The sequence below is a fragment of the Acromyrmex echinatior genome, chromosome 16, assembly GCF_024713525.1.
Source record: "Acromyrmex echinatior isolate Ae372 chromosome 16, ASM2471352v2, whole genome shotgun sequence".
NCBI classification, from domain to species: domain Eukaryota; kingdom Metazoa; phylum Arthropoda; class Insecta; order Hymenoptera; family Formicidae; genus Acromyrmex; species Acromyrmex echinatior.
Genome location: NC_141867.1, coordinates 3,599,062 through 3,612,776, shown reverse-complemented (window position 1 = coordinate 3,612,776; position 13,715 = coordinate 3,599,062). Strand labels below are relative to the sequence as shown.

Below are 13,715 nucleotides of genomic sequence, written 5' to 3'. Positions count from 1 at the left end.
GTGCAGATTATTCTTTCAGAATAAATTTGCTAAGTTAAGCCATTTACGTTGTCCGAATGTGCAGCCGTTCTGCCCGTGTCGTGAACTTTTATTATACATATATTAGTAGAATCCGTAGTACTAACTCTCTAACTAAAAGTGAACATTTTTATATTTTTCTTATACTTTAAAAAGAAAATATACTTGATTCGCGAAATTAACATGCCATATTTTCAATTTTTATTTTTTAATATAAAAAACGTGGAACTCTTTTTTTTCTATCTTTATAAGGAACTTCAGAATTATGAAAAGAGAGAGTGCTGCTAGAATTATCTTTTTTTTTTCATATTAATAGAATGTTATATTAACTTAACAGTTTAACTTTATAGATATCATTTTTTAATATCCATGAAGCTAGCGTAATATTCTATTAATATGAAAGAAATAATGATAGTTTTAGCATTTTTCTAGAGAATTCTATAGTTATACAATTCCTTATAAAAATAAAAAAACAGTTTCGCATTTTTTTTAACTAAAAAAATTGAAAAAATTGCAATCGGAACTCAGTTTAAAAATTTTTTTAATTGTAGAGTATAAATCTCTTCTAGTAGATGAAAAATGTCACTGGAATTGCGATAAATTATAAGTATAACTTTTTCTCCAAATGTCATGCTGTTTTATATCTATACATATCTATTCTTCTGATATTCGTTCAAGATATATTCAAAAATTCGGCAACTTAATATTAAAAAATTTAATTATTGATGCAATTATTCAAAAGTAATTATATCCAAAAATAGTTTTATCCATTATTTTTCTCGGTAAAACTTTACAATTTTCATATTACTTTGTACAAAATATATATGTTTAAAGTGTAAAATAACAACTATAAAGACGAAAATGAAATAAATATATTTACTTATATTATTATATATTCATATTTCTCCACAATTCTTATTTGTTTGGCGGACAGACTAAATTTTAGAGGACTGCGAGCATTTTTAATTTGGAATACACTAACAAATGCAGCAGCAGAAAACGAATCTCTGATTTAAAAAAGCGTATGGCAGAATAAAGATTGAAAGAAATTCAAGTCAATAGCCACAGATACTATTGTTTCTGGCAGATATTTGCGTCCACCGGGATAAGAGCATCTATCGAGTAAGTCCAATGTTTATTGTCAGGTCACATTGGTGGAAACCACCGGTTGTTTGGCTCACGAACGAATGTTTCCAAACCAAATCTAGATACGAAGAGCGAAAACAATATCGATTGTAAATGCAATATCACCAAGAAGTAATGGCATTATAGAACACGTTCTCATTAAAAAGAATTTTGATGACCCTGATGCACATACATACAAATTAATTTGTTTTTATATATTCTGCTTATTATTTTTAACGAAGCTCTTAATAGTCGAGTAGTTTTACTGCACGTTTCTTATCGCAATTATTATTAATTAATATCTGATTATTATCTTTTTGCATCATCTGTAATCTTGCAACGAAATAAATCTAAATTGAAATATTAATAAAAAGTTATTTATGTCTGAAACTATTTTGGTGAATAATAAACAGAATGGTTACAGAATGGTTAGTTTACGTAATATATAAATAATATACTTCAATTTATTAAATTAGATTATATAATTTAATCGGTTTAATTCTATTAATTTTTTATTTTTTATTAATTTTATTAATTATACATGTTTGTGTAATTCTATATTGAACAGCCTTGTTAAATTTACTCGATAGTCTAATTTATAAATCATATTATACAATTCATAACAATAAAAATAATAAATAAATATTAAACACTATTAAATACTAAAAAAATATTAAAAATTTTAAAAAATTAAGAATTTTCGTGAAGACATGCGAAGAGATAATGTATCCAAATTTGGATCCTTGATGTAGTTCAGAGTTGATGAACGTGCTATTATTTCGCCGCGAAGTGTATATGAGAACTATTCGCCTATATAAACGCGCGTCTATAAACACCACGCTGCATAGGCGTGGTGTTTATAGACGCGCGTATACAAAGACCCTTTTGGTAGTTCCTGTTGATCCACTATGTCACGAAGGACTAGTGGACCACTCGCTCTTCGTGTAATTTATCACCGGCGGTTTACGTCTATCTCTAATTGCTCCTCTTCACGTCGAGAATAAGGATCTGGTGATATCTATAAAACGCGCTAAATCACACTATTTCGCGGTTTATTTCGTTAAAATTGCCGGACCGAGTTTTTATTTCATGATAGATGAACCGTTCTTAAGTCTATATAAATGATTTAAAGTAAGTAACGCTTATATTGCAGTCATGTGCAGGATATCTTGGTTGAATTTACAATGAAGTGATGTCTTGAATCTATTGTGTGATCTTTCTTTTCGATTAAGATCTTTCATATTGAAAAATAACAGATAATGTTAGAAAACACAGTTAGATATTGCTCTTTATATTTTTAAAATTTGCATAATATTTTTACATAAATATTATTACTTATATACTTATTATATATAATAATTATTTTAAAGTTATTCATATATATTGTCGTAAATAAATTATTTGTAAATATTGTTAAAACTGCACTTTAATGAAGTGTTTGAGACTAATAATATGTAACTGCAATCTCCTGATTAGGCATTAGTTAATTAGTTTCACACCGACAAAAGTGTAAAATCTATGTGTAGAATTAACTGGAAGAATGGACTGCATCTAAAAACACGAGAGTTATTCAGAACGTACATTGCTTACATTTGCATTATAATGCATTCTCTGATATCATACGAATATATGCAGCCGATATGCACTACTTTCGAAATGAAATTGTCCGAGCAGAAGAAATATGAATCTGCTAATTTTGACATACATTACCATTCCAGATTTTCATACTGAGTACATAATATTTTTTTCAAAAATATGCTGATATAAAGCTACAAAATACGAATATTAATATTATTCTCTTGTTACAAAAATATCATATATATTATGCACATCGAATTAAAAAATAAATAAATAAATAAAAGAATAATCAAACGCTGTTTGTATAATAGGAAAAATGTGTTTTGTTGATATCATAATTTTGTTATATGTATATTAGTTTAACGAACAAATTTTATAGAAAAAAAATAATTTATAACATACAAATTTATACATTCAACGATTATTTTAATAATTATTAAAATTTTTAAGAATTCAGAATTTAATTATATTTAATAATATAATATATCTTTAAAAAAAAGTTCAAAAAGAAATATAAAATAAATTGTTATTTTATTTTAAATAATATTTGTACGAGTAGCTCTGCTTATTAATATTACAAATATGATATTTTTATATATACACGATAACATTAATTCCCAAATTAAATATTGCTTCAATATTTGTTATCATATTTGCAATTCATAATATTTGTATTAACGGACAGCTTATTTAAAATCGGGCATGTTGAAAAATCGCCTTTGCTATAGATTTAGATGTGATTTCCGAGTTTAGCTTTTTTTTTTCTCCACACATTAAGCTCAAGAAGAAGAATAGAAAAGGAAAAGAGTTAGGTGGTCCGGCGGTCTTGTCACGGAGAGTGAGGATCAAGGTGCTAGCGTCACTCTTCCGTTCCATGAAACCTCGCGGAAATTGTTCTTATCCCTTGATCCCTTGAGAGTTTATCCCATCGTCGCTTCCCATAAAGCTAGAATGATCGTATGACCTCGGTTGCTCGTCCATTTCGCTACAACCATCTGTCGATTATTTATACGTGTAATGATTATTTCTGTTTCTTTCGAAATCATTATAGCAATTTTCTGCGCGCATACGAATTTTCGAGTGTTAGTATAAAAAAGAGAGAAGCTAGGAACTAGAGAAAGAAAAAGAGAATATGGATGCTGCATATTACTCCTCACACGAGATGTGCGAAAAAAGAAAATCAAGGATCTTCACTAGAAAGAGTCTGCCGTATGGTCAGCCAGTAGCGAAGTGATTTTCGTACTAGGCTGAGAAAAACTAATCCGGTTATATATTTCAGACTGTATTTCCTTTGGGGTTATATGACGTTTCGTGCAAAGCGCTCCGTGAAAGCACCGTAAGTATTTTTCGATGTGAAGAAACAAAAAGAATTCATGTGAGCAAAAAAGAAAGATAAATTCGAAGTCTTGGACAAAGAAAATTTCTTATAAAAACTCAATATACAATTATTATACGAAATTAGACTTCCTATTATTATTAGGTGTTGGAATTAATTCGTAGCGTTTTTAATGAAAGAATGTTATTTATTTCACATGAGCATTAAAAAATACATTAATGAAAGTACTTCCCATCACTTGTAAAACGCTACGAATTAATTCCAACACCTAATACATTACATATATAATAAGTAAATCGGCAACGATTTTGTTAAATGGATAATTTTGGCTGATTCTTATGTATTTTTTATACAGATTCTAAAAAAATAAAATTAGACTTTATTTTACGGACTCAAATTTTTTGTAATCGACATCTCTTTTTGGAAACTTATACATTTTGCTAACAGCAGTTTATTTTATGGAATATTTCTTAATTAAAATAATCGATTTTTATTTTCTTTTACAATAAGTAGAAAATCATATTAAATTCCCTGAATCATTTATATCTAAGCAGAAAAAATAAACAGAAGAATTTTTAAATGCATATTACTTAAAAACTCTGCTCTCATAAATTTGAGATTAGAATAAAAAATGCCGAAATCTTTTCGGATCAATTTATTTTTACATAAGAAAAATGAAATTTTGTTGACCAGTGTTATCATTAATAAATATACTGATATTTAGCTTTTTCTAATTGCTTTTTTTGTTTTTTTATAAAAGATAATTATAAACAAATAATTATTTATATAAATTAAGGGAACAGAAGAAATGTGCTTAATAAATAACATATACACAAAATGTGTGACATAAATTTATGACGAAACAAATATTTACTTAATATACAAATATTAGTTGGATGACAAACTTGTTAATAAATGTATTTGTCATATATAACCATATAGTAATGTGGTTTACCGTCACTTCCATTTGTTTTCCGTCATTACTGACAAATAATATCGAAAACATAATGTCGAAGAGGAAAAATTTTAATAACTCTGCATATGACACGTATTCGGCATGTAAATTTTATCGAAACATCTCTCTTATTTATTTACAAATATATCACAATATCAAAATGACGAAACATACAAAAATAAAATCTATATGCAGCTTTCCTCGAAATTATGAAAGTCTTATATCTATGTATTCACGAATAACGGGAGACTCATCTTTATTCATCAATAATACTGTCTCGCCGTATCTCTATTTTTATTGATTATTTTCTGTATGCAGGCAACATTTCGCTTTTTAATTCGCCATCGTTTTATTTTAACCGCTAGTTTTTTAAATGAAATTCTCACGATTTACAAAACGCTATAATAAATTAATTACATATAGTGCCTAGCTGGAAAAAATTTTTGATGATGTCTTGCAAATTATCATTGATCAGTTTTTATAAATTACAAGATACAAGGCATTACATAAAAAACAATTGTTTTATTATTTTTATATATCTAATAATAAGTAGGAATAAAATCGAAGCTGATCTCTAATTTTATTTTTTAAAAATTCACTGAACGTTAATTTGAAACAACGTTCCATTTTCCAGCATCTGTTAAATACAGATTTTAATTGATTTTATTTCACACAGAATGTTAATTTCGCATTCCGTTTTATCATTCGATTTTACCATTTCTTCTGACTTGTAAAGACATTCTCTTCAGCGCAAAAATCCGTGTAATGTGATTTTACCGGATGAATAGGTCAGAATTCTTTCAGGTTGACGTAGTACGAATCTACACATCGTTCAAAGTATTCGTAAAATCCATGCTTCGCCGTATGTTTGTATATGCATCGATATCCCGATGTACTTGTTGACCATGCGGATCGAGGTTTCGACAAAGCTTGCCAAGGAAAAACAAAGTCAAGTCACTTGGACGAGGGTGAGACTATAAAAACATGAAATAAAAATCGGCATCACGAAGAGCTGATCTGTAGACTAGGTTTGTTTTACTAGTGATGTTTTGGCTCGAGCATATTTTTGACATCGGATTTATATTCAGTTCACGTATCACGTCCGTGCCGTAATTACAGTTACCCGTGGAGACTCTCGCATCTCCTTCTCCTCCCTCAATCCCAAAAATTTCTCTTTCCTGCCTATTTCCTATCTTCTCTCCTTCCTTTCTTCCTGGAAGAAGACTTCCAGACTTTCTCTGGAAGGAAGTCTGTCCATCTTTACATCCCTTCTCATTTCCTCACCTATTGCTTTTTATAGACTACGTGTCTCCGTCTTTATCACTCTACTCTCTTCCCTTGTCCTTGTCATTTCTATCTGCTTCCTGTGTCGATTTTCTGTATATACGAGATATTTCAGAAACAGCAAATGCACGACGAATAAACAAAAATGAAGTTTATAGTTTGTATATTCACAACTCACTTTTATCGATAAATGCACACATTTATTTCTGAAATTCTGTAGTAACGTAAACTATTGTATATACTAAAATAAATGCGTGCTCTTATCAATAAAAATGAGGTGTAAATATGTATCTATGTGTATCAGTTTTAACAGTGAAAACTATCAAGAGTATAAAATTATTCCACACTGTAGATTAACATTTTTCACAGATTAAAAGAAGTTAAAGCAAGGGAAAGAATTTTTAATTCATTTTAACTTATTAATTTGTTTTAATAGAAATTTATTTCAATTCTTAATTATCAAAATGTTTGACATTAAAACAGTATTACGAAAAAATTGATTCCATATAATTATACACTAAAAATAAAACGTTAATTTTAACTTAAAGACATATAGTAGATTTTCTGAGGCATATAAAATGTTAAAATTAACACAAAAAAATGTTAATTTATCTCAGAAAGTCTACTATATGTCTTTAAATTAAAATTAATATTTTATTTTTTACAGTGTAGAATTTTAGAAAGATAATTTACAGAACATCCATAGGGCCTTTCTCGATTTTAGTTTTCTCCTACCTCTGTTCTTCTTCTCTTCAGTGGACTACACGTTCCCGTCCTCAACAATTTATTTTCTTTTTGTATCGTTCTCAAACAATCTGTATATTTCGTTCTTAATATTTCCACCTTCCTCGTCGTTATATTCGTAATTCTTGACCATTTCTTCGGGCTTATTCCTTCGCCTTCGAAACTGGCAGCCGATGCCTCAGCCGGATCGGTACCAATTGTACATAGAATACATACATGTCGTAACAATTGCCGATTTCATAAAAGCGAACGAGCTCGCAAAAAGGTCCCGTATTCTCCAGACTTGCCGTCATAAAACCGATGTCGATACGCTGCAGGTGGGGCTCGCCGTGCAATTTCGCCACGTCAGGAAATACGTTTCGTTCGCCGTCGTCGCGTCTCCGAGATCGACATTCCCCGACGGTCCTCCGTCAGAACGGGATATTCGGACATCGCGCTGACATCCGTTGCTCTCGCAACAAAGTAGCAGTCTACGTGAACGCGCGCAAATACACCTAATCCGCCTCCGAAATTCCGTTAACAGGACCGAAATCCCGAAAACGGTTCGCCGCACGAACTGCTCGGTTAGAGGATAATCGTTCACCGTTGCAGCAGATGCATCGAGTTCGTAGCAGGCGAACGTTGCGGTCCGAAATTTGGATCTGCTCGGACTTCTTGTAGTACTAGCCGGATATGGGATAATTTAACTCCTCCCTTTCATACCGTCGTAACAACAACGAGAATTTCATATTCAATAAAAATATGCATGAAATGTGGATTATTGAGATTTTCACATTAACGAAAAATATTATTTATGAATACAATTTCAACGAATGCTTTTTTAATTATTAGCGTCATTTTTCTATAATTACATTATAGAGAAAAAAGAAGATAGTTGTAAAACAGTCACATATTCGAAACCTGTAGCGAGATTTAATATTAAAACTCGTACTTTATACGTGAATTTCATAATTTTTAGTTTGGTAGATATTCGTAATTTTGCGAATTAGTATAACATTATTATTAATCACTTTCGAATTTTTCTGCTCCAGTAAAAAAGTCGCAGAAAGTAATGCTAACGCGAATTTAATTGAATCGGACATTCTAAAGAAGGTATGAAGTTCTCGGGAAATTTTCAATTAGAGGAACAAAAGCCATCCTTTTCACCAAAGTACAAAGACTAAATTTTCCATTTTTTATCCCTAAACCGTTGTAATTTTCATGTAAGTACCTTTCCTAAATTTTATTCGCGTTAAAAAATCTGTTTTCAAAGAAGATTGTTATTAAGGTGTAGACACATTCTGTCGCAAATATTAATTACTGTAAAATAAGAAATAGGGTAACTTTAGCCCGGTCGGAATAATTTTTGTTCGAATATTAAAAACTATCTAGACGACATTATCTTTAAGACATTTTTAAGAAAAAATATAAATATATACATAATAATAGAACTTATTTCCTTTTTCTGAATTTTTACTCTCGACAGTTTATCTCAATTTTCGAACATCGAGATTATTGTTTTACATTCAAGATATTCCATCGTTTATATAGGTATTTTATACTGCAACTTATGGCTGCCGGGAATGAAATAGTCGCGGCGGTAATTCGTTTCAGTAATGTTTTATGATTCGATGGAATATAATTCCCGTTTGATATAATCCCCAGCGTATTTCCACGCACCCCCGGATTCATTTGCGTATCCCCTAGGTACGATGGCGATGCACCTGACCCTAAATCGTGTCCAAACACTGCTGAGGCCGCAGAAGCAGCAAGGGCGCACGTGTGCATTCTGCGCGATGCATCCCGTTTGTACGTGCGCCCTGTTCGCTGGCGTTGCATCTATTAATACGAACGGATAGTGTCAATACCATAAATTTTGTTGTTCGAAACGACGAGCACGCGACGCGCCGAATGTACAATGCAATGGCCAGAGCCAAGGGATGGCTAAAGAAAGGCTGGAATAAAAAGAGCGGATTTAACGTATAACAAAAAATATCGGATACCTTTGACGCTGAGAGAATAAAATTTGTATTGTTATATATCTCTCTAAATTTCTCCACACGTTTGCGAGCAACGTGCATAGCGTACAGATGCCTCTTTGTTGTTATTCAGTTGCGACGTGCATCAGAAAAACAATTATGACGCTGTAAAAATTACTCGCCAGCATGGTCAAACGGCAAAAAGTGCATATGATGAAAGTGCATCATTAAGGTCATAAACCTTCTTCGTTTTCTAACTATTTGCAGACTTTGAGAGTAATTATAGTTCAACGAACGTCAGACAAAAAAGGGACGCTTTACAAATATTTTGAAGTTTTATTGCAAACGTCACAGTAATTATGTGACTTCTGGAATATTTCGCACATCAAAAATCTAGTCATTTCTTTCAGTAATTTACTTCTCTTTATAGTACAAAAATTTTCATGAATCTCAGAAGAATATTTATTTAATCGTCTCTGTGAAAACACAAATTTAATTTTAATAATATGAACGTCATAAATCATTTGAAAGTTAAAGAAAAAAATTTGTTTTGTTTATATTGCTTTATATAATAACTTGCTATGCATAGGATTTTTTAACCAAAAATATTAACCAAAAATTTTATGTTATGAAATTTTAATTATAAAATTACAATGTACGTTTAAACTTTAAAATTAAAATATACTTTACAAGAGGTATGAATTTTCACGTTACAACTTTTCGCAAATCAAGTACTTTCTATTTTATTCAACTACATTGTGCGAGAAAATAAGTTCAGTTTTCAAACTGAGAGTTTGAACTGAAGCTTTTCCCGTAATTATCCCGTTACGGTATGTATGAAAAAATCAATCAGAGAACTCTTATAAGAGTTCTGGATTCGTTGAATCAATCAGGTATCGACAGGTAATAACGAAAATTTAGTAGTCGTTCGGCTAAATTCTCGCTAAGTAGTTCAATTGGCTCTAAGTAGATCAGTCAGGTAACAACCGAGACTGACCCATCACGCATGACTGTCACTCTCGCAATAAATCGGTCACCCGCTCCATTGTTAGCATAGAGGTAGCTTACTCCAGTATGTATGGAACTCATCGAAATTAATCGGTCGTAAAATTTGCAAATGCACATTCCGACAACGTATTCTCGAAAAAAAAAAACAAATCGATCATAATGATCGCGACACGATAATTGAGGACATGGATCGAGCATTTAATCCCATTGGGTACATACAATGCTATTCTCAAATCTTGTAGAATCGCGGTCCCGTGCAAAACAAGCGGCGTGAAATAACGTGCACCCAACTGGGCGAACACCGTTTACAAAGTTTTATTAATCTAATTGTGTACAGCGCCGATAAAAGCGTTCCCCTGTTCGGCACGCGATTAAACGTGCAGCGGATAGACGATGGCAAGAGAGAGAGAGAGAGAGAGAGAGAAGCGGGGGGAGTGAAAGAGTTTCGCATGCTGAAATATAACTTTTAACAAATTACAAGAACTGGCCAAAAGTAAACCGCATCGCGGTCGCACTATTTTGCAGAGAGGACAATAATGCACGTCCGAGTGTATTTAATTTACTTTAAATCGGTCAGTTGCGTGATCGGGATAAGCCCACTTACGGATAATTAATACGCCACCATCTACCGACCGTGTGCGTTATTGCTAATGTTTACCGAGCTATTTGGGGTGAGCATAATTTAATTATCGCTCATCTTCCGCCACTCTTTTTGTTATTACACGTGTTATCGCATTAGCAGCAGATTACTTCCCACCGATTTAACTGAACGATATAAAATTTATAAAATGAACTTTCTAAGAGAGTTTCTAGAGATCTTAATCCTATTTTCTCTTCCTTTTCCAATATTAAAGAAAAAAAATAAAGTTTTCGATGTATTTATTTATTATTATGCATTGTCAATGCATAATATAGATAAAATAGTTACAGTAATAACACGTGTAACATGTTATACATTTTTATATTCCCTATGTCTATCACTTTCAATCTTTTAATATTCAGCAATTGTTTAGCTAATTTAAATGAAGGCAAATAATTATATAATTAAAGAATCAAATGTTTGACTAATATTTCAATCAGCGATAATACATTAAGATGAGGAAATACTACAATTATTATCAAAATAACTATTAAAATTGAAATAAAACTGTTAGACTTTAAATCGATATGTTTGAAGTTAGATACGTATAGCAATTTGTATACAGAGTTGCGTTTTATTCTAAAATGTTTTATTCATTTATAGATTCTAATGAATTAAAAGTCGATGTTTTACTAAGAAACTTGTCGAAATATTATCCTTTGATTATACTTTAATTTATTTTCAATTTTAAACTCATAAATAATACTTACTAATAAGTAATTAAACATTATATTAATACTCAAGCAAGGTCCATTAAGATTACGTGAAGAAGAAAATTATTTGCATTTCTCTGTAACAGCCAATTCGCTGCTTAAACTTTAATTTTGAATCGTTTGTAATTAAAAAAGAAAGTCTTTATGAATTTAGCTTTTAGAAGCCTCTTCTTATGTCTTAAATTTCCGATAAAATGTCAATGTTTGCGCATGCTGCTTGTCTGTATATGTTTCATATGCAGTATTTGTATACCATACAAAGTTAATTTAACGCTAGTACATTGAAGAGTTAAAGACGATAAGGGTTCGATAAGAGATAGCTGATAGGCAGGTATAATGAACGAGGTACTAATGAACAAGAGGAAGAGATGTTTGACGAACACCACAAGACTATCCTACGACTGATTTGCAAACCGTCATCGCATACAATGCGCAGGGTCCTAATCAGAATTTATGCGACTAAGCCAAGCGGAAGTGGCCGATGCATATGCATCGGATGTAATGCGTTTGCTTAGTTTCCGGAGGGGACACGATGGCGGTTCGTCGATGTTTACAGACCAACCGCAAGATTTCGGATCTTCATGATACTCTGGACAAGTCGTCGTGTCCTCAGAAACTCAGATCTCTCGCCCTCTGCTCTTCCATCTCTCGTGTCTTCATCGTTTTATGCGGCGAGCGTTAATTGATTCTCACACTAAGACACTTGTGTCTTATGGTTTGACAGTGTCTCGTAAATTTCCGTCGTTTCTGCACTTGCAAGGATTGACATTAATGACGTTGAGGCACTTTGAATTTGATAATAAAATCATTGCATCTTAACAAGAAATATAAGAAAATAAAATCGAGCCCGCATGACATTAACATTCAACTCCTATGGTCTAATTTTTTTACAGTTTTTGATAAAATAACGTTATGATTAAAAAAGATAATAGAAGATGATAACATTTATCTTTTTATTAAAGCAAAAATAACTTTATTTTTAGAAAAAAAAATATATATATATGTATGTATATATATATATATATATATATATATTATGTGTGTGTGTGTGTGTGTGTGTGTGTGTGTGTATGTATATACATATAAATTTATTGTAGTAATATTATTGATCAATTATTGAATATCATAGTAATATTTATGTAAACGCTGTATGATACGTTTTGCAATTGTAAAAAGAAACAAAAAATAAATAAGAACACACACGGAGAGAATTTTTTCTTAGAGCTTATCTAGAAAATATGATAGTCGTGGGACAACATTGTATTTCCAAGAATTTTTTTTAATGTAAATCTTTCTCATTTATTAATAAAACTACAATAAAATAAAATAAATTTAATTAATTTTACTGAAGTGCATGGTAAAAATCTTTAAAATATTGTATTGTACCACAACTACCATATTTTCGGGCTAAATTTTAAAACAAAATTCTCTCCGTGTATAATATACTATTATCTATTCCTAAATAACATACTACATGCGCACTAGATGCAAAAGTATAATCATAAACAACATAATGATTGTTAAAATGCATGACGATTCTATATCGAAAAACACCAAAGTTACATTACCTACTTTGAAATATTTAATAAGCCTGCCATTATTATTATAGATTGTACCATATAATAAAGGCTTTTAAAAATCATATATAGGGAATATCCCGAATTTAAATGGCCAAACTTTTGGGAGTGTGTAGGGAATCGATAAACAAAAAAAAATTTAGGAAACTACGCTTTAGAAAATTTTTGTTGAATCTTTGAATTTTAAATAAAATATCAATGTTTATACATATTATTCATCGCACGTATTTTGTATAATTTACAAGAGCAATATAATGCTCGTAGTAGATTGGTGAGTTAAAGATGATAAGGCAGTTGATAGGCAGGTATGATGAACGAGGTTACAAATGAACAAGAGAGAGAGGTGTTTGACGAACACCGCAAGACTATTCTATGTCTGATTTGCAAATCGTCGCCGCATACAACGTGTGAGGTCCTAATCAGAATTTATATGACTAAGACAGCCGGAAGTGGCCGACATATATCGGCATCGGATGTAACGTTTACTTAGTTTCCGTTGAGGAGATGCGACCATGCAACTGTGGTCCATGAACGTTTATAAAGCAGCCACGAGATTTCAGATTCTCTATAGTGGTTGGTATTCCTTAGGAGCTCTTACCCTTCGCTCTCTCATCTCTTCGTCATCATTTTCTGTGGCGAGTATTAATTGATTCTCACGTGAGACACCATTTCCTTGGTTAACAGTATCTCGTAAATTTCACCGTCATAAGGATAATAATAATGGCATTGAGTCGCTTCAAATTCGACGATAAAATCTCCGCGACGATAAAATAGCAACA

At 31.4% G+C, this 13,715-nt stretch overlaps 1 protein-coding gene across 1 annotated transcript in view; it reads left to right on the top strand.

Moving 5' to 3' along the window:
- Positions 1-13,715, top strand: part of LOC105143143 (limbic system-associated membrane protein) — a 245,856-nt gene that overhangs the window by 34,377 nt on the left and 197,764 nt on the right. The gene's annotated exons all lie outside the window — the stretch shown is intronic.